The sequence below is a fragment of the Camelus ferus genome, chromosome 6 (assembly GCF_009834535.1).
Source record: "Camelus ferus isolate YT-003-E chromosome 6, BCGSAC_Cfer_1.0, whole genome shotgun sequence".
Classification (NCBI taxonomy): domain Eukaryota; kingdom Metazoa; phylum Chordata; class Mammalia; order Artiodactyla; family Camelidae; genus Camelus; species Camelus ferus.
Genome location: NC_045701.1, coordinates 2,184,390 through 2,208,624, shown reverse-complemented (window position 1 = coordinate 2,208,624; position 24,235 = coordinate 2,184,390). Strand labels below are relative to the sequence as shown.

At 44.0% G+C, this 24,235-nt stretch overlaps 1 long non-coding RNA gene across 2 annotated transcripts in view; it reads left to right on the top strand.

The window, feature by feature from the left end:
* The first annotated feature begins 18,829 nt into the window (after positions 1–18,829).
* Positions 18,830–24,235, top strand: part of LOC106729511 — a 38,941-nt gene continuing 33,535 nt past the window's right edge. Inside the window, exon 1 of one of the 2 annotated variants that reach the window (XR_004320351.1) lies at positions 18,830–18,959. This is a non-coding gene — a long non-coding RNA (uncharacterized LOC106729511). The remainder of the gene's footprint in view (positions 18,960–24,235) is intronic. The other variant, XR_001365922.2, reaches the window with a different exon arrangement.

Below are 24,235 nucleotides of genomic sequence, written 5' to 3'. Positions count from 1 at the left end.
GGCTACGCAGCTGATGGAACAGAAGATAACTCCTGGGGCTCAACCAAGGTGAGAAATAGGGATCCTGCATACAGCTAGGGACCCAAAATAGGAAAAGAGGTGTCTACAGAGATTTGTCTGCCTCTGTCTTCACTGGGGTTGGAGCAGAGTAAAGAAGGGTCTTCCCTGAGAGTCTCTCAGACAAGCCCAGTTTCAAGTGTGTATGGCACCAGAATCACATTGCCTAAACTGCTCCCAGTGCTCCCCTCCTCCAAAAATGCTAACTGAAAATGCAATTTAAAGTGATCCCCAGATGCCTGATGAAACAATTGCAAATGCTCCCAGGAGGAACACACTTTTCATCTAGGCTGCAAAGAATTCTCACCGATAAACTTCCAGGGAACAGAAGGTCACACTGGAAAAAAAAAAAGGATGGAAAATCATTAAACAGACACTACATGAAATGAGAATCAGCAGAAACAACATTGCTGAATCAGACCAACAATGACTGAAGATACTGGAATGATCTGTTATAAAATATAAAATAGTTATGTGTGGTTTGTGTGAAGAAATTAAAGAGGCAATTGAATGTACAGCAAAGGGATGATATAGATCAGATGAATCTGAAAAAGAACCAAATAGAATGTCTAGAAATGGCAAATATAATTGAAATAAAAACCCCATGGATGAAGGATTGATTCTGGGAAAGGTGGAGTAAACACACTTTACCTGTCTCTTACTGAATGCAGTGATAAACCCTGGATAAAATGTATGGACCAGCTATCTGAGGACTTGAAAAGTAAATGTTATCCAATAGATGGGAGAAGTAAACAAGAATTGGAAGTACAAGTGAACTGGGCGAGTATCTCATTTTTTTTCCCCTCCAGTATTGCTTGGCCTGGACTCAAAGGCAGCCTGAAATCTGGAAGGGTGTACCAGGTATGGGGAGAAAGGACTTCAATATAGAGCTCTCTCTCTCTCTCTCTCTCTCTTTTAAAAAGTTTATTGAAGTATAGTCAGCTTACAGTAATGTGTTAATTTCTGGTGTACAGCATAATGTTTCATTCCTATATATACATACATATATTCGTTTTCATATTCTTTTTCATTATAAGTTGCTATAAGATATTGAATTAGAGCTCTCTTTGATCTGAAGAGTAGGAAGGGGGCTCCTAAGGATCAGAGGGAGAGGGTTTTCCTGCTTATTTTTTCACTTCCCCCCAGAATCTCTCATCCCAGCCTCCAGGCAGAGCTGGAAAACTGAAACCCGGGATTTCTGGCTGGGGGACTGGGAAGGGAGACCCCAGGAATCCAGAAAATGTTGAAGTGATTGTGGAGAGGAGAGAGTGCGAGAGAGTGATCCCATAACCTCACGTATGAACTTCCGGGATCACCTCCAAACTGCGGCTGCGTGGATCTGACCCTAAACAGAATAAGAAAGGTTTTGAGAACTGAACTATAGGGCAGACCACTGCCCAGGTCCTAGACTGGCCACTGATGCTGCATGTGTAGGACACATTTGAGCAGCACTGCCAAAGTCTTTGAAAACTTAACTGATATTGGAACCAGAGTCCACAGAAAGTGGGTTGAAACTTATGGCCTGAACCGAGCCTAGGTCAATTGTCTGTGTATATATATGTGTGTGTGTGTGTGTGTGTGTGTGTGTGTGTGTGTGTGTGTATGTATAAATCAACATTCTCCTTAGTAAACAAGATGCAGAGTCACATAACATGATACACAAAATATCCAGGATACAATCTAAAGTGACTTGGGATATAAAGAACTAGAAAAAATCTCAACTCTGAGTAGAAACACAATCAATAGATGTCAACCCTGAGAAAATACAGATGTTGAAATATCACACAAAGACTTTGACACATCTGTTCTAACTATGAGAAGTAATGGTGAATACGCTTGAATGAAAAGATAGAAAGTCTCAAGAAAGAAATAGAAGATATAAAGAAGAACCAAATGGAAATGACAGGACTGCAAAATACCATGACCAAAAATGTAAAATAAATGGATGTCAGACTAGAAATGACAGAAGAAAGAGTCAATGATCTTGAACATGTAACAATAGAAATTATTCAGTCTGAACAATGGAAAGAAAAAGATTGAAAAATTAAACAAGAGTCTCGGGGACCTGTGGGATGATACAACAATATCAAACATTTATGTCAAACTGAATCCTAGAAGGCGTGGAGAAAAAGTACACCTCAGGAAGTAATAATTTAAAAATGATGGCTGAAAACTTTTCCACATTTATAGTTTCAAGAAACTCAGCAAATCTCAAACAGGATAAACTCAAAAAAATCACCTCCCAGACACATGATAATCAAACTTCTTTAAACTAAAGGCAAAGGAAAAATCTTGCAGATAGTCAGAGAAAAAAGTACATTATCTATGGCAAAACATTTATTAGGATGACGGTATCTCATCAGAAACCATGGAGGCTGAAAGGAAGTGAAACATTTTTGAAGGGCTAAAAGGAATGAAACGCCTGCCCAGAGTTCTAAATCCAGTGGAAATATCCTTTAAGAATAAAGGTGAAATAAAAATATCTTCAGCTGAAGGAAAATTAAGAGACTTTGTTACCAGCGCACCTGTTCTAAAATAAACTTATGGATGCTCTTCAGATGGGAAGGGAGATGATACCACAGGGAAACTTGGGACATTGGGAATGAAGGATGAACAACAGACATGGTAAATATCTGGGTAAATAGACTGTTCACCTTCTTTTGAGGTCTCTGAAATGTGATTGACAGTGAAAAGCAAAAGTTATGGCATTGGTAGATAAAGTTTCAAATGTATATCTAATATATGACAGCTATAATATGAAGGAAGGAGGGTAAAGGGACTTATCTGGTGGTGAGATTTCTACATTCCATTTAAGGTAGTAAAGTATTTCTTCTAAGGACATAGTGAAAGGTTAAGTATGTATATTTCAATCACAAAAAATTATCAAAGAATATAGTAAAAAATACAATAGATAAATTAAAACGGAACACTCAAAAATGTTTAACAAGCTCATACAACTCAATAACAGCAACAAAAACCCAATTAAAAAATGGGCAGAAGACCTCAATAGACGTTTCTTCAAAGAAGACATACAGATGGCCAATAGGCACACGAAAAAATGCTCAGCATCACTAATTATTAGACAAATGCAAATCAAAACTGCAATGAGGTGTCACTTCACATCAGTCAGGATGGCCATTGTTAAAAAGTCTACAAATAAATGTTGCAGAGGGTGTCGAGAAATGGGAACTCTCTTACAGTGTTGGTGGGAATGTAAATTGATGCAGCCACTGTGGCAAACAGTATGGAAGTTCCTTTAAAGACTAAAAATAGAGTTGCCATATGATCCAGCAACCCCACTCCTGGGCATATATCTGGAGAAAACCCTAATTCGAAAAGATACATACACCCCAATGTTCACAGCAGCACTATTTACAGCAGCCAAGACATGGAAGCAACCTAAATGTCCATCGACAGATGAATGGATAAAGATGTGGTGTACGTATATACTATGGAATGCTACTCAGCCACAAAAAAGAATGAAATAGTACCATTTACAGCAACATGGTTGGACCTCGAGATTATCATACTAAGTGAAGGGAGTCAGAAAGAGAAAGACAAACACCATGATATCACTTATATGTGGAACTAAAATATGATACAAGTGAACTTATTTACAAAATGGAAACGGACTTATAGACTGTAGAAAACAAACTTACGGTTACCAAAGGGGAAAGGAGGTGAGGGAGGGATAAATTAGGAGTTTGGGATTAGCAGATACAAACTAGATAAACAGATAAACAGCAAGGTCCTACTGTAGCACAGGGAACTATATTCAATATCCTGTAATAAACCATAACGGAAAAGAATTTGAAAAAGAATATATTTATATGTGTAACTGAATCACTTTGCTATACACCAGAAACTAACACAGCATTGTGAATCAACTATACTTCACTTTAAAAAAAGATAATAAAACTGACAAGAAAAATTAACCCAAAGAAAGAAGGAAAGGGGAAACGGGAACAAAAAACAGCAAACAGAAAATAAATAATGAAATGACAGAACTAGGTCCAAACATACCAATAATTACACTAAGTCTAAATGGACTAAACACACCAATTAAAAGATAGAAATGATCAAATTGGATTAAAAAACCCAAGATACCACTATATGCTGCCTATAATTATATTTATATAATTATGATATAGATAGGTTAAAAGGCTGAGATACATGTAATAAAAACCACTGAACAATATTCTTTATTTTTTAATTATTATTATTTTTAATTGAGTTATAGTCAGTTTACAACGGTGTGTCAATTTCTGGTGTACAGCACAGTTTTTCAGTCATACATGTACATACATGTGTTCATTTTCATATGAACAATGTTCTTTAAATGGGTGAATTTATGACATGTGAATTATATTTCAATAAAGCTGTTAAAAAAGATTAAGATGCACCATGCAAATACCAAGCAAAAGAAAGCTGGAGAGGCTATATTAACATCCGTCCAAGTAGACTGCAGAGCAAAGCAAATGACTAAGAATGAAGAGACACATCACATAACAATAAAAGGGCCAGTTCACCAAGAAGACGTAACAGTCCTACGTGTGTATGCATATAATAACAGGACTTCAAAATGCAGGAAGCAAAAACTGATCGAATTGAAAGGACACATGGAGAACTAACTCCACAATTAAAGTCGGAGACGTCATCATTCCTCTCCCAGGTTAATTAATAGAACAGGTGAATAGAAAGTAGGAAGGGTATGGAAGAGCTGAGTCATAAAACAGCTGGATCTAATTGAGATTTCTAGAACTTTCCATCAACCACCAGCAGAAAACAAGTTCTTTCCAAATGTGCAAAGAATCTTCACCAAGAAAGACCAAAACACAAGTCTTCACAAGTTTAAAATATTGAAATTATACAAAAGTATGTTATTTGATTAAAATGAAATCAAACTAGAAATTTATAGCAGAACAATAACGGACAATCTCTAAAACTTGGAACTTAACACACATTTAAATCATTCATGGGTCAAAAAGAAAGTCTCATGGGAAATTAGAAAATGTTGTGAACCGAATGAAAATAAAATAGACCAAAATTTGTGTGATGCAGCTTAAGCAATGCTTACAGGGAAATTGATAGGATTAAATGGTTATATTTGAAAAGAAAAAATATCTCAAATCACCTTCACTGTCAGAAACTTTCACCTTCAGATACTAGAAAAAGAGAAATATAAGCCCAAAGCAAGCAGAGGGAAGGAAATAATAAAAGCAAGAGTGAAATTCAGTGAAATTGAAAATGAGGAAACAATAGAGGAAAAAAAAACAATGAAACAAAAACTTGTTCTTTGAAAAGATCAATAAAATTGATAAACCTCTAGGTTCTGACTAGGGGGAAAAAAGAGAGCAAATAGTTACCAATATCAGGAATGAAAGATGAGTTCTCACAACTGACCTCACACAGATTGAAGTGCTAAGACAGGAACCATAATACAAACAGCAGAAAATGGCAGGCAACACACTATAAAACAGAAAAGGAGGATGAAAATATTTCAGCTGATAAAATTCTCTCTCCAAAACCATTGATGAAGCAGAGCAAAACTACCGCAGAACCCCCCAACTTGAATTAAATCTCCTTATCCAAACATTGCAGATGTGGAAAATAAAGACCCACCTCAAATCAGAAATTCGAAAGCTCAGAAAAGAAACAGACGAACAACAGAAAGATGCAAAATGAGGGTTTGCCAAACTCAGGAAAGAATTAGCAAAAAAAGACAAATCATCTCAGAAATAAAGAAAAAAAGCTACAAGATGTTCAAAGGAGAATGGATTCGACAGATGACATAGTAGGGGACTGTAAACAGCTAAGACTACCAACATGAAATAAAGGAAGAGGTTTAAAAAGAGTCAGACCGATGGCTAGCAGAGGCAGGCAAGGGAAGATGATTCAACATTTATGTCATTAGAGTCCCTGGAAAAGAAAAAAGCCAAATTAAATAAAACTAAAAATTAAAACTATAATACAATAACACTCTCTGAAAATAGAGTAGGACCTGCATCTAGGTGTTCAGAGAGCTTACTCTGTGTATGGAAAAATAGACCTGGAGCAGTCAACTCCAAGACATTACATTTTAGGGATAAAGAAGTAAATCCACTGGCCTTGAATCAAAAACCAATTCTCTTTCAATGGGAAAAAAATCAGTTTGTCATCAGACTTAATAGCAACGTATGAAGAAAGAGAACAGTGGAATCTCATTTTCAAGAAACTCAAGGGAAGAAAGTGTAAGCTAAGGATTTTTAGATTCAGACAAACATAAATATAAAGGCTAGGTAACAGTTTAAACATGCAAGGACTCAGAATACCTCACTCACAAATCTTTCCTAAGGAATCCCCCTGAAGATCACTGTTCTTTTTAAAAATGAGGGGCTTTGGTTCTAGTCTTGCCTGGGCCATTCTTTTGTGTGACCCTAGCAGGTCACTTCCTCTCTCTGGACTGGATCTTTGAGGTCCCTTTTAGCTTTAACCATGTTAGTTTTACTTGGTCTTAATAAAGATCCTGGGACTGCAGACTTGGAGAAATAAGGTAGAATGAGCAAGGTCCTATGGTCAGATGGACTTGGATTGGAACACTCTGCCCCGTCCATCCAGCCCTCCATCTAGATATGCATCCATCTATCCAACCATCCTTCCATCCAACCATTCAACCATCAGTCCGTCCATCCATCCAGCCAGCCAGCCATCAATCCAGCAACCATCCATCTATCCAGCCAACTGTTCATCCATCCATCCATGCATCCACTCACCAATATTTGAAAACCCCCAGTGAGCTGGGTGCACTGCTAAGTTCTGTGGATACAGTGGTGAACCAAGCAAATCTAGGGAGCTTGCATTCTAGTGAGGGAGGTTGACATTTAACTAATAATCACACAAATGTATTATCACAAATTGTGGTAAAGGCTGGGAGGAAAGTGTGCGGGATTCTCTGAGCATGGATAGAGGCTGGGAATGGGAGGGCCCAGGAAGGTTTCTCTAAGAAGATGCCATCTGGCCTTAGCCCAGAAGGACTGGGGGGAGTCTCCCAGGAAAGGAGGTGGGGTAGGGCTTCTGGGACAGCATGGACCAAGAGTTCTGGGGTAGGAGGAAGCACAAACCTTTGAGGGCAATTTGACAGAAGCAAGTGGCCAAGTGATGTGAGAGAGATAGGGGCCAGGTCCCAGGGTGAGGATGTAGTCTGTCTTTAATAGCAGTGGGAACACACTGAAGGGTTTGAAACCGAAAGGCATGATTGGAATCATGTATTAAAAAGATCATTCGGACTGCACTGGGGAGTGACTCAGTGGTGGGAGGGGCAAATCAGGTATTTGCTGTGTGGCTTTGGGTATGTCACTCAACTTCTCTGATCCTTAGTGGCTCACATGTAATATTGAAATAATACTAACCTTCAGGACTGCTGTGAGGATAGGATGAAATCAAGGGTGCAGAATGGCACAGGGGAGGAATTTCAATGACAGTGACTCTGCCTTACTATTTAAATCATCTTAGATGAGGTGAAGTCTCTAAAAACAATTTATGGTATCTTCTTTTCCTCTCCACTGCCTCCCTCTTTGGGTCTCGTGCATTTTATCCCACTTTATGATTGTCTGCAGTTAAGACTGTAGGTAACTTGAGTTTTAGTGCGGCACAGTCACGCTGTGCATCAGAAACACCTGTGTGGGGGTGTGAGGGCGCATGCATGGGACAGAAGCCTGACCCCTGAGATCCCTTCCTCCCTCCTCCATCCTTTTCCTGTTAATATTTTTGAGGCTGTAGCTCAGAGCTGTCCGGATCTCTTAGAACAAGAATCACAGCCTTCCTTGCAGGACTACCATTTGCAAAGGACCCACAAGAACTACTCTGTAAGAGGGGTCTTCTGTCTTGCTTCTCTCTCTCTCTCTCTCTTTTTTTTTTTTTTTTTTTTTTTTTTTTTACTACTTTCCATGTCACTTCAGGAATATAAACTCGTTTGAAGCTTCAGCTCATCGAGTCCCAAGACAGTTAGAACCCAGCTTTGAAAAAGCTCCCCCACCCCCTCCTACTGTGGGAGAGTGACAGCTGGAACATCCATCATTGCGCACATATGTCCTGTGAAGGCTGGACTCAGTATTTTAAGTGCCGACCTCTCTTTTTTTAAAATGAGGTTTATCATACACATGATAAAGCGTACCACGTGCTGTAATCTTACGTGTACAGCTCAGTGGCATTTTACAGGCATAACTACCACCCTAATCAAAATCTAGACCATCTCTCCACTCAGGGAGGTTTCCTGTGTCCCCTTCCCAGAGAGTACCACGCCCACCCTGAGAGGTTACACAATTATTCTGACTTCTGCCACCATCGATCAGTTTTGCCTGTTCTTAAATTTCACAAAAAGGATATCTGTGTGCAACCCCCCCCCCTTTTTTTTTGGAAGGAGGAGGTAATTAGGTTTATTTATTTATTTACTTATTTAATGGAGGTACTGGGGATTGAACCCAGGACCTCCTGCATGCTAAGCACACACTCTACCACTGAGCAGTGCCCTCCCCCCTGTATGTACCCTTTCACTCAGGCTAATGATGGGGAGATTCAATCACATGGTTGCATGAACTTGCAGATTGTTTATTCTCATTACTTTATAGCATTCCTTTGTATGAATATACCACAGCTTATTTATCCCATTATCCTGTGGAGTGTCTGGGTTGTTTCCAGTTTGAGGCTGTTAGGACTAGTGCTTCTGCGATTGTCGCCAGCATACGCGTTCATGTGTACACAAGCGCTCAGTTCTGCTGGGCGTGTGCCCGGAGCGGAATTGCTGAGTCATAGGTTATGTGTATGTTCAGCTTTCCAAAGTGGTTGAACCGTATCACATTCCCACCAGGGTCTAAGTGACAGAAAGCCGATTCAAACTAGCTCAGTCGAAAAGGATTGGCTCACATAACCAAACCACGGGACGGGGGAGGAGGAGATCCTGCCAGGCTCTCGCTGCTTCTCTCTGTACATCAACACCACTGAGTAAGGACTGGCTTCTTGCATGTGTCAGCCTGGCCTCACATTTTGCGGCTCCACTGGTTGGCCACACCTGGATTCTGCACCAACCCTTGAGGGTCTGCAGTTGGCAGCCCCCATTAGAACCACAGGGTTGGGGGAGGGGATGAGCAATTCTCCAAGAGGGTAGGCAGAGCTGCCCCCACACTGCACGGTTACTGCAGGGCAGGGCAGTGGAGAGACCAGAGCAGTGGCATCGGATGTCTGGACTCTGTTCCCATCTCCGCAGCACTCCCCTTCCACCACGTGACCCTGGGCAGCTGCTGTAGACAGAAGTCTTTGCGTCCTCTCAAAAGTCTTCTGCTGAAGTCTAATTCCCAGTGTGATAGTATTAGGAGGTGGGGCCTTTGGGACATGATTAGGTCACAAGAGTGGAGCCCTCATGAGTGGGGTTAGGATGCTTATAAAAGGGACCCAGAAGATCCCTTGCCCTCTTCTGTCATGTGAGGACACAGTGAGCAGACTGTCTCTGAACCAGGGAGCGGGCTGGGCACTGAACACCAAACTCGCCTGTGCCTTGATCTCAGACTTCCCGGCCTCCAGAGCTGTGAGAAAAAAATTTCAGTTGTTCATAAGCCACCCAATCAATGGTATTTTTTCCCCCAGCAGCCAAACGAACTAAGACCGCAGCTCTTTTAGCCTCTCTGAGCCTCAGTTTCCTAATGGATGAAAAGGAACAATCACCTAGTTACAAGGTTCTTCTGAGTATTAAATTAGATCATAACAGCTGAAGCATCTTGCTTAGAATGGATGCATAATAATGTTAATATTATAACATTACAAACTATATATTTTAATATGATAACATAATAAATGTCCCTTCCCTCCCTGTCCCATCTGAGTAGGAGTTCCTGCTGAGTTGGGATGGGGGTCCCCTCTCCTCATGATCCTTAGAGCTGTGTCCTGTCTCTCAGGGCTTTTCCTTGCTCCTGATTGAGAAAACAGTGCCCGGGGACGAGTGGCGTGTCACCACCTTGGACTGTGTGTGTGCTTCCTAATGGCTCCATCCAATTACCCTGCATTGGATTCCGTGCAAAAGGAGATATTTGGATGCTCAATCAGTTAGGAATGATGTTCTGGGAGAGTCCCTGAACACTTAAAAAAGTTAGTTTCACCTCCTTCCCTTGAGTAAAAGAAATATGGAGGCAGGCAACCCAATGTTGGTACAGTGGCTCCTTGATGCCAGCAGAGGGCCAGAATCTTTCCTGTCACTCAAGGTCCAAGTTGGCTGCTCCACCTCGAGCTAAGCACCCACAGTCCTGGATAGGGGAGGGTCCAAAGGTACACAGTGGCCGAGACTCCCCCCTTTTAAGGGGGTTCCTGGAAGTCTCACGCAGTAATCTGCCCTCATGTCTCATTGACAGTGTCACATGGGCACCCGTGGGAAGGGGGCAAGGGAGGCTGGGAAACTCTGCAAGGGCTTCACAAATGTTTATTGTTATGGTCCTGAGGTGGTTCCAAGACCCCATAGGCAGAGGCTGGTAGCTTTCTCTGGGTAATTTTGGGAATATCATCTCAGGGTAGACAAGGACAATCACTATGGAGGACACTTTCTCCTTTCCAGGGTGTCTGTCTAAAGGGACATGGAGAGCAGGTTCCAGTGGTAGAGCTGAGGGCATCAATATCAGATGGGCAATCAGGAGCGAGAAGAGCTGCCCGGAGGAGGAGTCACTGAGGCTTGGCAACAGCTATGTGCTGACTGGACCAGGGCCACCAGTCAGTGCCCACTGAGGCCATAGCCACAGCCCCTCCTAAGGAAAATGCCAAGTGCTCCAGGTGGCCTTGTTCTGCCCCAGGTGACCCTATGCCACCCTTTACCCCTTGGTCTCAGCTGATGGGACGAAAGCCTGGCACCTAACTGACAAGCAGCCAGCCGATCCACAGACGGGCCGGCCACCCACGTCCTCACTCAAAGAATTATCCAGCCATTCAGGTTGCCTGGTCCGGGAACTTGACCTGACTGTTGGGAAAGAACTTGCAGAGGGGAACAGAACAAAAGGAAGTAGACCCCGGGGAAACGTTCTGCCGCTGTGTGCCTGGTCTTGTCCTGGATTCTGTGTAGTCTGCCATCAGCCTGGCCCACGGCGGCACCAGGTCAGGTCTCCATCAATTTCCCTCCCTGATCCCGTGGTGGAGCCCTCCCCACCACCAACTCTCTCCATCTGAGCTGGAGGGCCTCTGTTGCTTGCAACCAAACACACCAGCCCTCGGCAGTTGTAAACCAAGGTCCTCAAGTGCTTCGTACAGAGATTCAGTTGATTTCAAGAATGGGGTCAAAATCAAGCTTTTGGGACTTCATTCTGGGGAGGGTGAGACATCTGACAGTGTTGCCAATAGTCCTGCAAATTCATTGAAAAAGTTCAGCATCGAAGATAGAATTCTCTGTGCTTACGAGTGTGAATTTGAATGAATGTAAATTCATGAATATAAATTTTAGTAGAACACAGCAGCATGGTAAAAACGATATTCATATCCAATTAGGAAATTCATGGAGCAGAAATGAACTTGGAATTGGCGTGGTGCAAATATAATTGAAAATTGGGATAAACCAAGCTGTGTTGGTCTATCAATTGAAAAAGAAACTGTAGTTATTTGTATGTACAGACACACACATACATAAAGAGTAATTACACTATGATATTTTTGTGGCAAAGATGTTTAATATAAGACATATTTCAATATGGCAGCAGGGCCAGGACTAGGGAGAGGCGAATAAGACACCAGCTTCAGGCGCCAAGTTTAAGGGGCAGCAAAGAAACAAAATAGTCAAGACAAATGGTATTTAGGGGGAGGGTACAGCTCAGTGGTAGAGTGCATGCTTAGCATGCATGAGGTCCTGGGTTCGATCCCCAGTGCCTCCATTAAAGAAAAGATAAATAATATTTTAATGCTATATGTATTTTAAAAATCAAAATTAATTCAAAAGCCCCAATGAACAAAACATCCACATTTTAAATACAGACAGGGTTAGTATTATCAATTTTCTTTCTGTCTTAGGCTGAAGTGTGACTTGGCATAGCCCTGCATAGCAGTATGTCTCCTCTTTTGGCTGTCATCAGTCGAATTTTTTAAGTGTTTGAGCCTTTGAAGAATTACTTTGTGAATCATTTTAAGTGTTTACAGTGGCATTGAACATGTTGTCAATGAATCCTCTCAATTTTGTTCAAAAGCAATTGAAAATCAGAGTGTTCAACAAGTATGCCAGAATAAACTTTAACTTTTACCAAATTTAAGGTACTGTAAACAAAGGTCTCAGCAAATTTCAGTTATTTCACGTGAGAAAACATTTTTATTTATCCTTCAGAAGCAAAGGAGTTGCTGAAGAAATTAAGTAATGACAGTACATATGGTGGCCAAGATTTAATTTAGAGATTCTCCAGCTTTTCTTTGGAATGCCTCGATTGGGAAAGAATTTTTTGATGGAGTGCCTATCTTAAATTGGAAACATTTATGTTTTGTACTTGGATTGAAGGGAAGACAGAGTCTTCTGACCTTGCAGCATTTACAACTGGCAAAATGTTAAAAAGAATTATAAAGTCAATTTATTTGAGAGTTTTATCTTCTTATTTGTTAAAGAAAGGAATTCTAAATGAAAGTAAAAATACAGTACCTTCTAAGTGGAAGTTAAGAAATACAGCACCTGTGAAAAATATTGGGGCTGAAATAGTGAACCATTCCTATCCAAAGAAATTAGAATTGAGAATATTCTCCAGTCAGCAGCATTTGCTCTGAGCTTATCAGGTACCTCTGCAGAAAAACTAAATTCTTATTAAGAATATTATGGTCTATAGAGAAAAGTCCATGAAGGGTGTCAACAATTTCCATTTTATTAATCATAAAATGTAACTTTGAAGACGATTACATGCAACTGTTTGAGGGGAAAAAAAGAGATCGTGTTTCTTAAAAACACATATTCTTTAGAAAAATACCAGTGACACGATATTAGAAACAGATATGACTAAGAAATTGAATGAATATATACCAAAATTATTCTTCTTTTTATGTTACTTAAAAATTTTTTTCTTGTTATTTTATTTTATTTGTTTATTTTAATTGAAGTATAGTTGATTTACAATGTTGTGTTAGTTTCTGGTGTACAGCATAGTGATTCAATTATATATATATGTATATATATATATATATATATATTCTTTTTCATACTCTTTTTCATTATAAGTTATTACAAGCTATTGACTATAGTTCCCTGTTTTTCTGTTCTGTATATAGTAGTTTGTATCTGCTAATCCCAAACTCCTAATTTATCCCTCCCACTTTGGTAACGATAAGTTTGCTTTCTATGTCTGTGAGTCTGTTTCTGTTTTGTAAGTAAATTCATCTGTGTTTTTATGTTTCTTTTAATACTCAGATAATACATACAAAAGTTTTTAAAAATTTAATGTACATATTAACTTACAATTTAGTACATTACTGTAAAAATAAACTGTTAATTTTAGAATAGCTTTATATTTACAGAGAAAATTCCATGTGCTCCACACCCAGCTTCCCCTATTACTAACAGCTTACGTTAGTACGGTATGCTTGTTATAGTGAATCAGCTGATACTGATACGTTCTCATTAACTGAAGTCCATACTTTATTGTTTACAGATTTCCTTAATTTTTACTGACTGTTTTTCTGTTCCAGGATCCCATCCAGGATATCTTACTACATTTAGTTGTCATGTCTCTTTAGACTCTTCTTGACTGTAACAACCTCTCAGAGTTTTCTTGTTTTTGGTGTCTGTGACAATTCTGAGGAGTACTGATCGGGGTACCTGTCTGTTGGACTTACTGTCTGCTGTTTTTCTTATGATTGGCCGTGGGTTATGAGTTTTAGGGAGGAAGACCTTGGAGGTAAAGTGCCATTCTCATCACACCAGAATAAAGGTCCGTACTATTTTTTAAAAAATATTTCTATTGAAGTAGAGTCAGTTTACAGTGTTTTGTCAATTTCTGGTGTACAGCACAATGCTTCATTCATATAGGAACATACGTATATTCGTTTTCATATTCTTTTTCACAAATTACTAGAAGATATTGAATATAGTTCCCTGTGCTATACAGTGTAAACTTGTTTATCTATTTTATAGATATTAGTATCTGCAAATCTCAAACTCCCAATTTATCCCTTCCCACCCCCTCCCCCGACCCCAGTAACCATAGTTTGTTCTCTATGTCTGTGAGTCTGTTTCTGTTTTGTAAATAAGTTTGTCTTTTTTTTTCTTGTCTTTTTCTTTTTAGATTCCACATTTAAGTGATACCATATGGTAATTTTCTTTCTCTTTCTGGCTTACTTCCCTTAGAATGACATTCTCATACTATCGACATCGCTTAGCACTGTTGACATGGCCCTTGATCACCTGGCTGACGTAGTGTCTGTCAGGTATCTCCCCTGTAAAGTTGCTCTTTTTCCCCCTTCCCATCCTGCAGTCTTTGGAAGGAAGTCACTACGCACAGCCCACACTTAACTCTTGCGGGCTTATGTTCATTCCCTTCCTCAAGGAGGGAGTATCTACATAAATTATTTGGAATTCTTTTGCATCAGAGACTTGTCTTGTCTCCCTCATGTATTTATTTATTCAATCTTTAATTTTATAGCACCATGGACCCCTGAATATATGTTTTGTACTTTGGGTTATAAGCTGATACGTCTTTATTTATTTGATTGCTTAAATTGTTTCGGCCCCGGCCATTCTTTTGGTTGGCTCCTGTGTCTTTCAGACATAGCCCTCATTGTGTTGTTTTCATGGGAAAACATTTGGATTGTAGCATTTTAGACAGCATGGCAATTATATTTTATATACTGATGTATTTTTAAGGAAGGAAAATTAAGTGTAAAAAATCTCCAATCTAAGATTTTATCCTTATCCTTGACAGTGGTAGGAGACCAATCCCTTAGGCTAGTCCCCTCTCTAGGGCCTGGGGCCCATGGTTCAAGGAGGATGACACATGTCACCAAGGTTCTGGGACTACCCTCAGTTCATCAAGCCCCGCATCGGCCCTTTGGCTGGCCACAGTCCCTGTGGGAGCCCTGCAGGGCCAGCCCTAGAAGGCTCTGAGAGGTCATTGAGTGCACCTCCCCAAATCTGGAGATGAGGTGCTGAGGCCCAGAGGGAGCAAGTTTCTTCCTCAGCGTCACAAGATCCAGGCCAGGTCTTCCCAAAACCATCCATTACACTGTGAAACTCACACTGAAACTGACAGAGGCTCAGCTCCAAACCTAGGCCTCTTCCTGCCTTCCTCAGGGCAAGGGGGAATTCTAGAGGAGAACTCTCAGGAGAGCCTGGCCTAGGTTTGCTTGGAGTGGATCAGCAGTCACAGCCCCGCCCAGGCATTCCCTTCCCAGGAACGGGGCAGTGTGGGTTACTGTTAGGGCCTGCACCCCAATCCTAGCACCCCTACTCATTTGCTTCAGGGCCTTGGGCAAGTCACCTCACCTTTCTGAGCTTCAGATGCCTTAACTGCACATACAGGTAGTAATAATGCCTCCCTGTGGGGTCGGCGTGAGGGTCAAAGGCTCTAACATGTGTAAAACGTTTAGCATCCTGACGTGGAAGGTAAGTTGCACACAAACAATAGCTTGTTACTGCATGTTTTATTCTGACTAATAAGCGCTTTCCAAGGGGCACCTCAGTTTTTAAAGTAAATGATGCAAGCATGAAGGCAGATGGACTGGCAGTATGTAAAATCCCCAAATCCAGCCAAACTAGGGATGAGGGAGGCTGGTGGTGCCAGAAATCTGACCAAATGCCTCCCTGTGAATTCAGGTGATAAACCTGCCGCGGGTTTGCTGGGGGGAGCCCATTAAAGCTCAATCGAACCGAGTGACTGCTGGGGGAGTCTGGGGCCGCCTTCCCACCCAGGACATCTATGTCTTTAGCAGGAGCCCTGGGCACTGCTGGCACTGCCCTGCCCCAGCACGGGGCTACCCAGCCCACCCCTCCTCCCTGGTCCCAGCTGGGAGGGAAAAGCGACCTCACTGGCTGCCGCTGGACTGCGAAAGGAGGCTTTGAGGGGACAGCAGCAGATGGCAGCTGCATGCTTGGCTGTGTGCATGGAGGAGCCTTAGTTACCAAGCGCCCAGCTCTATGGGCTCTGCATACACCCATGTATGCACAGGCGTGCTTCTGGGCACGTGCATCCACACGCCCTCACCCTCCCTACACGTGCTTCCATGCACACACACTAACACGTGTGTGGGAGGAATAATGGCCCCCAAAGATGCCCACATCCTAACTGCAAAACCTGCAAATGTGTTACCTTATGTGGCAAAAAGAGACTTTGCAGATGTGATTAAGGATATTGAGATAGGGAGACTATCCTGGCTTGTCCAGGTGGACCTAATATAACCCAAAGGGTCCTTATAAAGGAAAGAAGGAGGCAGGGGAGAGAGAGATTTGATGTTGGCTTTGGAGATGGAGGAAGAGGCCACAAGCCAAGGAGTGCAGGCAGCCTCTGGAAGCTGGAAGAGACAAGGAAACAGATTCTCCTCTCCAGAGGGACACAGCCCTACCAACCCATTCTGGACTTCTGGCCTCCAGGGCTGTAAAATAATTTGTTGTTGGCTCAGGCCACTATGGTTTAAGCCATTAAATGTTTTAATACACCTTTTATATTCAGCATCCAGATCAAGAATGTTGCCAGCACCCCCAAAACATCAGATATTCTCAGATCACCTTCCTGATTTTTGCCTCATCCATATACCACTGCATGCCACCTTCGGGATTTTTCTTACCATTATTTACTTAACATTTTTTCTTTAAATATTTGTACCTATACTTAAGTGGATCTATTTCAAAAGAAACTTTCTATTACTTTGTTGAGCGCTAAAAACCATTATAATGACCCTTTATTTATGTCAAGTATTGTATTTGAAGGCAAGTATAAAATTAATTGTGGATATATGCCCAGGAGTGGGATTGCTGGATCATATAGTAAGTCTGTTTTTAGTCTTTTGAGGAATCTTCATACTGTTTTCCACAGTGGCTGCACCAAACTGCATTCCCACCAGCAGTGTAGGAGGGTTCCTTTTTCTCCATGCCCTCTCCAGCATTTATCACTTGTGGACTTTTAAATGATGGCCATTCTGACTGGTGTGAGGTGATGCCTCATTGTAGTTTGATTTGCATTTTTCTGATAATTAGTGATACTAAGCATTTTTTCATGTGCCTATTGGCCATTTGTATGTCTTGACTGGACATATATCCAGAGGGAACCTTAATTCAAACAGACACCTGCACCCCAATGTTCATAGCAGCACCATGTACAATAGCCAAGCCATGGAAACAACCTAAATGTCCATTGACAGATGACTGGATAAACAAGTTGTAGTATATTTATACAATGGAATACTACTCAGCCATAAAAAAGAATAAAATAATGCTATTTGCAGCAACATGGACGGCCCTGGAGAATGTCATTCTAAGTGAAGTAAGCCAGAAAGAGAAAGAGAAATACTGTATGGTATCACTCATATGTGGAATCTAAAAAAAAAAAAAAAAAAAGGCAAATGAACTTATGTATAAAACAGAAACAGACTCACAGACATAGAAAACAAACTTATGGTTACCGGGGGGAGGCGGTGGGAAGGGATAAATTGGGAGTTCGAGATTTGCAGATACTGACTGGTATATATAAAATAGATAGACAAGTTTATACTGTATAGCACAGAGAATTATATTCAATATCTTGTAGTAGCTTATGAAGAAAATATAAAAATGAATATATGTATATTCGTGTATGACTGAAGCAATGTGCTGTACGCCAGAAACTGACACAACATTGTGAACTGACTATACTTCAATTAAAAAAAATTAATTGTGACTCAATTCCAGCTAGACTCTCTGAACTGCTGTGGGCTCTGGACCTCAGGGCTGCCCCTTCTTTACTGAAAAGGGTGGTTAGCAGGAGGATTTGGGATGGGTTAAGGACTGACACACACCAAGCCCAGGCTTTCACTTGTATCCAGTCGCAATGATGGAAAGATACATGGAAAAGAACTTTAGATAATTCCATTTAACGCCAAGTCTCTGTCTCCCTCCACCTCCCCCCTTTGGATCCCAGGCCACCAGCATTTACCCCCACCTCATGAAAGAGCAGGTGGCTAGTTTCTGACTCCTCTCGGAATGACCTGCAACTCGCTAGCTGCGCAAGCCCAGATGGGTGACTTAACCTCTCTGAGCCATGGTTTCTCCACCAGCAAAGCACAAACAGCCAATTCTTATTATTCATGGTAGTCATGTTCTGGAAAGTAGCTTGGGAACACTGAGTGAGCAAATACTGAGCCATTATTCTTAGGGAAAATATAAGATTAGGTTTCTGTGAGCCTCTGGTCACATTTCTGTCAGTTGATCAATACGTAACTTTGTTTTATGTGTATTTCTGTTCAGATACCTTATTTAATACAGGTTGTTGATTCAAAACGAACACACCGATTCTAACAGAACTGTTTGTGAGACACATCACAGCCTTCTGACACTTAGGAACACTAGAAAGCACTCCAGCACTATGCTTGGGGCTATTTAAAATAACAAAATCACCAACAAAAAGTACAAAAAATGGGAGGAGCGCAGCACTAAGCGAACGTCAGAGAGGACACTCGTTAACAGCGCGAGCTGGAACAGGAAGGCGGAGCGCCGCCTTGCTGGACTGACGGCAGCGGGGACTGTGCCCGTGGGGCCGCTCTGCGCATGCGCATTAATGATCCTGAGCCCGAGGTAAGGGCTGATTGGAGGTTAGGTACATTTCACGGAGCAGGCGCACTGGCAAATGCGGATCCGTGAACAGGGAGGGACGGAGCGTGGCACCAGCCTCTCTGGATCATTGCCAGGATCAACAAGATAATAGACGGGCGCCCTTCAGCAGCTTCCCCGTGATGGGTCCTCAGCCCAGGTAGTCTTAACAGCTCTTGTTCTGCTGCTCGCTGGTTCTGCGGCTTTAGCTCATTAGACCCTCAGAGCAGCGAGGTACCCGCTTCCAAAACGGGGTACTCTGACGCTCAGCGACAGGCTGTCGTGGAAGCCCAGCACGGAGCTGGTGCTCAGTGCCTCTCTGGACCTGGCTTGAATTTCCTGCAGCACCTTTAGGTCAGCCTGAGCAGCCTACGGGTATACCTGATCTGTGCCAGTGGGTGATGGAAGGTACCCTGGGAAGGTGGGGTGGGGTGGGCTGGGCCCCGAGCGTGAGGGCTTCCTTATATTCTGTGCTCTGGGCATCTCCCGCCTCAACCTGGTGCCAGCCCTGGCACCTACCTGGAAGGGCGGTCTGGAAAGGCAGGTTGGGGCCACGTGGTGGAGGAAAGCTGGGCAGAGGCGGATTTTATGTTGAGGGTGATGGGGAGCTGGGGAGCTGGGGAGCTTTGTGGAGCAAGCTTGTGATCAGGATGGAGCTCGTATTCAGAAGGCAGCTCTGGTGGCAGCACTTGGGAGGGAGGCTGGAAACAAGGCTGGGGGAGCCTGCCTGGTGGGTGAGAAAGGGTGAGAGAAGGCAGCCCCTGCTGTCTCCTGGGTCTTTCAAAGCCTCCTCTTTCTCCTTGTGCGGTGGCTATTTCCCCCAGGGCCCTCTGACTGGGCGGGACACAGTGATAGTTGTAGACACAGCTCCTTCCCCTGGGGCTTCATCCATCAAAACTGCCAAGCTTGCAGGCCTCCCCAGTGCTTATCAGCCATTCCAGTTGGCTAGTTTTTTCTTTAAGAAAAATGGTCCCCAAAGAGGGTGGCTGGATAAAGTTTCACCAGCACTGCTTGCCAGCCAGACCCAGAATTGTGCTGGGGTCCCCCTCCAAAGTCTCCCACTGCAGGTGTACATGGGCCCACACACGTGCATGTGTGCTTAGCACCCCTGAGGGCACACACGTACGTGCACACCTGTCAACACTGTCAGACGAATTCGTGGTGTATAACACACACAAGAACGCCATGTGCCACACCCACAAGCTGACACAAGACGCAACATCGCTTCAGGGCTTTGGGGTCAGCTCTGCAATTTATTTGGGAGTTATTAACCTTCCCAAGCTTCAGTTTTCTCGTCTGTAAAATGGGGAACAATGATAGAATTTTTGTTAATTCTATCAGATGTCTTTTGCAAAGGTCCAATGAGATTGTCCATGAACAGTGCTAAACATGGGGGCTGGCACGTGCTAAGCATGCCGTCAGTGATCGCTGGTATTTCTTGTTACTGATGGTAAGGATGTAGCCATACAGACCAGCTCCACAGACATCCTCCTTCTCAGACTCCTTAATCTCTGATTCTCACCCTTTTATAAGCTCTTTGTGGGGAAGGGCTTAAGGGGAGTGCCATACAGTTATCTAAGCAGCTTTTGACTGCTTCCTCTTTTTTTCTTTTTCTTTTCCTTTTGTGTGTGTGTGTGTGTGTGTGTGTGTGTGTGTGTGTGTAGGTAATTAGGTTTATTATTTATTTGTATTTTAGAGGAGGTACTGAGGATTGAACCCAGAACCTTGTGCATGCTAAGCACACACTCTATCACTGATCTGTACCCTCCCCCTGAGCACAGTGGTCTGTTGGTTTCTCACTTCGGAAATGGTGTATCTGTCATGTTAGGGGGTGAGTGCAAACTTCCATGATAAAAGCCTGCAGAGAGAGGAGAGAGAAGCAGAGCTAAGAGATGAAGAGGAAGACTGGAGGGTGACCAGTTCCTGGTTTCAGCCCTTCCTGAAGCTGCATCTCCTTGGGTCCCTCCTAATCCACATTCACAGCCTTCCAGCAATTTCCCCTTTCCGATTAAGTAGCTTTAGTGCAGCCAAAACCAGGCCAATGCCAGGTGAATGAGACGTGACTCCTCTCTTCTTAGAACTCAGCCCAGGGTAGGGATAGGCAGGTGGACAGGCCAGGACAGACCCCTGCGGAAGTGCTGAGGTAGGGGAGGGACCCAGAGCTAGATTGGGTGGGGGGAAAACGGGGTTTCTCCACGGCAATGACCTCTGAGGTGAGGAAGGGGTGCGAAGGCAGCAGCCACGGGAGGGGACACAGCTCATCAGACACCGAAAGAGTGCCTGGCATGGTTTACACAGAGCATCTTTATACGGATCACAAAGGTTAACAGTCCCTGCTGCTTCACCGCCCCCGTGCCTTTCTGCTCCCGTGGGCAGGGGCCAGGTTAGGACAGCCCTGCCTTCTCCTCCAGGAGATTCCAGGACGCACTCAGGACCTAGAACCCCAGGCTGAGGTGGTGCTGGGCCAGCCACCTGAGGCGGTGGAAAGGAGGAGGAGAGGAGGCACTTGGGTCCTCAGCGGAGGCAGTGAGGACACGGGGACCTGGCTCTGGAGGCCACAGAAGGCTTCCCGAGTCGGGGCTGAGGGGAGGACTGGAGGCTGGCAGAGGGAGCCGACAGCCAGCTGGGGAGCACGTGGCAGAGCTGGGACTGCGGGACATACGAGGAGGACTCTGGGGGTGGGAGGGGCTTTCTGGGCACTGAGGGCGTCTGGTCGGGTGCACTGCACTGGGGAGTCATGGAAGGCACTGGGGACCCGGGGGAGCTTTGATGGCCTCCTGCATGTCCCCAGTGACACACCCCAGGTCTGTGCGCCTAACCTTAATTTAAAAATACTTAAATCTACATTTTAGAGACAGAAGGAGGGAGAAGGCGAGTGATGACTTCATGACAGACACTGCCCCAGGTGCCTAGCACCATCTCCTCTCATTGTTTCAGCCATCCTGGGAGGCACGTATTCAATTTATTCTCATTTTTCAGATGAGGGAATCAAGATTCAGAGAGGTGATGCCACATGCCAAGGTCACACAGGCAGTAAGTGGCCACAGAGCTGCCATTGTTGTTCCTGAGCAAGGGCTGGTGTGCAGAGAGACAGCGGGTAATTGCAGCAAAGTGAAGGTGTATTCGCAGGGCACCAAGCAAGGAGAAAGGGCAGCCCATGCTGCAAAGACCTGAATGAACTCCTCCATGGCTTTCAGGCAAGCGTTTTTAAAGACCGTGTGAGGGGAGAGGGTCACAGGATGCATGATCAGCTCGAGGACCTTCTCATTGGCTGGTGGCAGGGGTGATATTTCAAGAATCTCAACCTTCTGGTCCCAGGCAGCCTGGGGTCTAGGGCTTGTGCTCGGCATGGAGTCACCATCCTCCACCTGGGTGGGGGTCTTAGTTTCTATAGAGCAGCTCAGACGTACGCCCTAGATTGTTATCTGTATCCCTTCAGGACGAACTAGGAGTCCTGTGACTCTGTCGTCCTAACCATTAACTGCTTGAACCTGCTCTTTGGAAGTCATTTCAGCCTAGGAGAATAAAGCCTTTTTCCTACAATCGAGAAATGGGGGGACACGGAAGGACTTTTGAACTCAGGAGGGCTCCGATGGTGGGTTTATATCCCCTCTTCTCTTTGCTACTCCCCATTCCTATGGGCAACAGGGGCAGGACAAGAAAGAGAATAAAGCCTGGAGAGAAAGATTAATCATAAACTCAGTAGGGGAACTTGGTTTCAAAGTTATGGTAAAATCATTCCAGTCCAGCCCTCATCTAGCCCGCAGACCTGCGGTCTGAAACTCAGCCTGTGCTGCAGAGGGGAGCAGGTGCCCTGAGCAGCCCACGGAGATGTCAGGAAGCCTGTTAGATACTCACTCGCCTTGCTCACGAGCTCATCATCCTGGCAACAGCCCCATGGTATCATCCTGCTCCCTCGTCCCCACCTCCCTTCCCAGCCCTGCTCTCAGAACTGATTCACTCTTAGTTTACACATACTTCTACTCAGTGGTGTGGCAGAAAGAGCACAGATCAGTCCGAAGTCTTGAGACAAGTCTGTTGGCATCTCTCGGTGTCTCTTCCCCCATCCAGAAAATTGAGATCAGAGTAAGTGCTTTAGGACTGAGGGTTTCCTTCAGGTCAGAGGATCCTGAGGTCATGCTGTCCTTCGTAGATCACTATGACATTTTGACAAACCTAATCCCGTAATACAAGAGCACATTTATGGAAGAAAATATAACTGCATGTCGTGTCTGTAAGATAGTGCCTTTTTTTTAAAGTAAAAAATCAAGAAAATGCCTCCCTTTAAATTTATTTATTTTTCTCTGTACATTGGGAAGATCTCATCATATGATGTTTCAGGCAGGACACCCAGGTCCAGCTCATCCCACAGGTGCCAGTTTGAGAACCCCTGGGCTGGAGATGGGAGGCTGGTGTTCTTGCCCTGGCCTGTCCATCACCTTGCTGTGTGGCTTTGGACAAGTCACTCACCTGTTCTGGGCTTCTGTTTCTCCCTGGAAGCAGCGAGAGGCTGAGGGTGTACTAGAGATCATCCGAGGTCCTTTTCAGTTCCAACCTTTGATCCCTGCATCTCAGTGTCACATACAGGATCCCGTGGACCAGGGGCAGATGTGAAGCTATCTTTCCCCCTGGTTCCCCATCTGTGCATCTGTTCCCGCCCCATGGGAAACCATACATGGGAGCTCTTGGGCCAAGGAAAGGCTGCTCCTTCCCCTCACTGGAGACCCCATCTTCCCAGTCTAGGGCCTTGAGCCCCTGAACAATTGTCTGAGGGGGAGCTAGGCTATTAAAGTAATTTACATAGTAATTAACAAGGTTCCATTAGCTGATTCCTGGAGCCAGAACACTCTGCCTCCGTTTCCCTTTAGGGGTCCGTGGTCCCGGGCTGGGACTGAGGTTTGCTGAGGTTTGGCTGGTGGAGCAGTGAGGGGAGGAATTTTCCCTGCTCACGTGTCCCAGCCCCACACCCAGGGAAGAGAAACAGTGACAGCGCGAGGGTCCCAGCTGGCTGAGTAATGAGGTCTGGGGCGAAGGGGCGCTTCGTGAGCACTGGGGCCCAAAACCCCAGGAAGAAAGGCAGCTGCGAGTCTCACAGCCATGTGTCTGTTCTGCAGCTCAGGGCCTAACGCCCCCAGGAGCCTGTCTTTCAAGATGGCACACAATTTCTTATGCCCTTCTGGGCCTCCTGGCAACAAATTGTATGTGTGACCACAATGAGGTGCAAAGCTTCCCGGCTTACCACCTTTGGGCCTCTCGGTGACCCTGTGAGAGAGATGTTATCTTCTCCACTGTGGGGGGTGAGGAAAGTGAGGCCCAGAGAGGTGAAGTGACTTGCCCAGGATCACACAACCTGAAGTAGCAGAGTGGAACTAGAACCTGGGTCCTAGACACCATCCAGCTCTTGCCACTTGGCCAGGGGTTTCTAAACAGCTCTGT